Source organism: Syngnathus typhle, unplaced genomic scaffold (assembly GCF_033458585.1).
Source record: "Syngnathus typhle isolate RoL2023-S1 ecotype Sweden unplaced genomic scaffold, RoL_Styp_1.0 HiC_scaffold_245, whole genome shotgun sequence".
Taxonomy (NCBI): Eukaryota; Metazoa; Chordata; class Actinopteri; order Syngnathiformes; family Syngnathidae; genus Syngnathus; species Syngnathus typhle.
The window spans coordinates 22,501-25,000 of NW_026872149.1; the positions used below are offsets into that span (position 1 = coordinate 22,501).

Below are 2,500 nucleotides of genomic sequence, written 5' to 3' on the forward strand. Positions count from 1 at the left end.
CCACCGGAGGCATTGCTTGGGGTCCCCAAACGGCTTGTAGTCACTTCTACGGGCCATGGTTGCGAAAACTCCTTGGTTAGGAAGTCCGTACAGACAGAGGCACAGGATCAGAGCCACAGTCAGTCGGGCCGAGGGAGCGGGTGGACCCTGGCTGGCGAAGCTCTTGAGAACTCCTCAGTGGTGTCTGAATCAATGGCCTCCGTCGCCGCTGGTATGAGAGTTGGGGTGGCGGGGGTCGTGTTAGCATTGCAGCCTGCTCTCCGTGATGGTGTGGAGGAAGAGGCGGGAGAGGGCCCGTCTAGAAAGCGACGTAAGAAGGATCCGAGGCCTCCGGACCAGGTCTTGGTGCATCTGCCTCGAGAGTCCATGGACTGCCTGCTGTGTGGGGCGCGTGTGGTTGGTATGCGCAGGTTTGGGTTGCATTGCGCTTCCCGGCATGCGGGTGTCTCCATCGTGTACGGCTGTCGTAAATGCGAAAGACAAGGGGAGAACAGTCATGCAATTCGGTGCCATGTCTCGAAGTGCCGAGGCGTGCGCGTGGTGGATGTCGAACAGGGAGTCGCTTGCGATCACTGTGGGCGCCGTTTTCGGACGGCTGTTGGAGCGTCTCAGCATAAGCGGCAGGCCCATGCAGCGGAGTGGTTCACGGCTCGTAAAGAGCGGAGCCAGGCTAGTAAGGGTCCAAGGAGGGAGAGGAAGTGGAGCGTGAAGGAAGAGGCTCGGATGGTGGAGCTTATGGAGAAATACGGGAACCATAGGCACAAGAATGTGATGGTGGCACGGATGTTGGGTACGGGTAAATCCGGAGAGCAGGTGAGGTGGAAGTGGGGGTCCCTGTGCGGTCGTGCGGCAGGCGGTGCGTCTGGTGTGCGTTGGCGAACCCTGGCTGCCAGGGCGACGCCCCAGAAATGGACCTGCCCCTCGTCGCTTCCGGATCTGGTGGAGGAAAGAGTTCTGGAAGAGCTGCTGGCGGGGGGTGAGGAGCATCGGGCCACCGCTGCCTTAGTCAAGAAAGCAGGTCGGGAGCCTAGCCTGATCGAGTCCTCTGCTTTGGATCTCATGAAAGCCCTGGGGGGTAAGGTAGTGTGGCCGGCAAAGTCCGCGAGGTCCAGACCTCGAGACCAATGGAAGACGGGTTGGGCGAGGCGGCTCGTCCAACGTAGGAGAGTGTTCTACCACCAGCAGCGCGGCTATTCTGAGGCGAGAAAGGGGCTGGCACGGCGGATCTTGGATGATCTGACGCCCCTTAGGTGTGATTTGCCGCTGGAGTTGGTGGATAGGCACTTCAGGAGTAAGTGGGAAACGGTCAAGCCGTTTTATGGACTGGAGGGCTTCGAGGTGGGACTGACCGCGAATAACGAACCATTCTACCACCCGATCCTGGGGCTGGAAGTTGTATCTAACTTGGCTAAGATGAGGAATTGCTCTGCACCGGGCCCAGACGGGATCAAGAAGCAGGCTCTTCTTGGCTGGGACCCGGACGGTACGCAACTGGCGAGGCTGTTTACGACATGGATGGTGCGTGGAGTCGTTCCCCAAGTCTTCAAGGAGTGCAAGACGCGGTTGTTACCCAAATCGGCTGACCCTACAGAGCTGGGTAATGTGGCAGGCTGGAGGCCTGTGACTATCGGGTCAGTCGTGCTGAGGTTGTTTGGGCGGATAATGGCGATGAGGCTGGCGCGAGCCTGTCCTGTTAGCCCCCGGCAGCGCGGTTTCGTCGCCGGCGCGAGTGGTTGCGAGGAGAACCTCATGATTCTTGACCGGATCATGGGGCATTCGAGGTCGGCTGGCGTGCCGCTGGCAGTCGTGTTCATTGATTTTGCGAAGGCTTTCGACTCGGTTTCTCATGACCATGTCCTGTGTGTGCTGGGAAGCTTGGGCGTAGACAGACGTGTAATCGAGGTGATCCGTCACTCGTATGTGGGCTGCTCGACCAGAGTGGGTTGCGGAGGCGCCTACTCCGAACCCATCTCCATGAAGGTTGGTGTTAAGCAAGGCGATCCAATGTCCCCACTGCTTTTCAACCTCGCTATGGATCCTCTCATCCATAGCCTCGAACGCGAAGGAAGTCACCTGGTCTGGGGCAACCGCCGAATTGCCGCCCTGGCCTTTGCGGATGATTTAGTCCTGCTGAGTGGCTCGGAGGAAGGAATGAAGAAGAACTTGATGATCCTGGAGGTCTTTTGCCAGCTGACGGGACTGGCTGTCCAGCCGGGTAAGTGCCACGGTATTTGGTTGAGTCCAAACGAGAGCGGCTGCGTAGCCTGGAGGCTGTGTGGGAAGCCGATACACATGGTAACTCCGGGTGAGTCAGTTCGTTATCTGGGGGCCACTATAGTGCCGTGGCGGGGTATTGTCTCTGAGGATCTGGACGAGATGGTGAGTATGGGGCTGCAGAGAATTACGGCGTCGGCGTTAAAGCCTTCGCAGAAGGTACTGGTGTGCAACACATTCTTACTCCCGAGAGTCACCTTCAGGGCAGTTGTCGGTAAGGTTTCAG

The 2,500-nt window shown here is 58.6% G+C and overlaps 1 pseudogene; it reads left to right on the top strand.

Annotated features, from left to right (window-relative positions):
• The window catches only part of LOC133149072 (28S ribosomal RNA), a 9,856-nt pseudogene that overhangs the window by 4,621 nt on the left and 2,735 nt on the right, over positions 1-2,500 (top strand).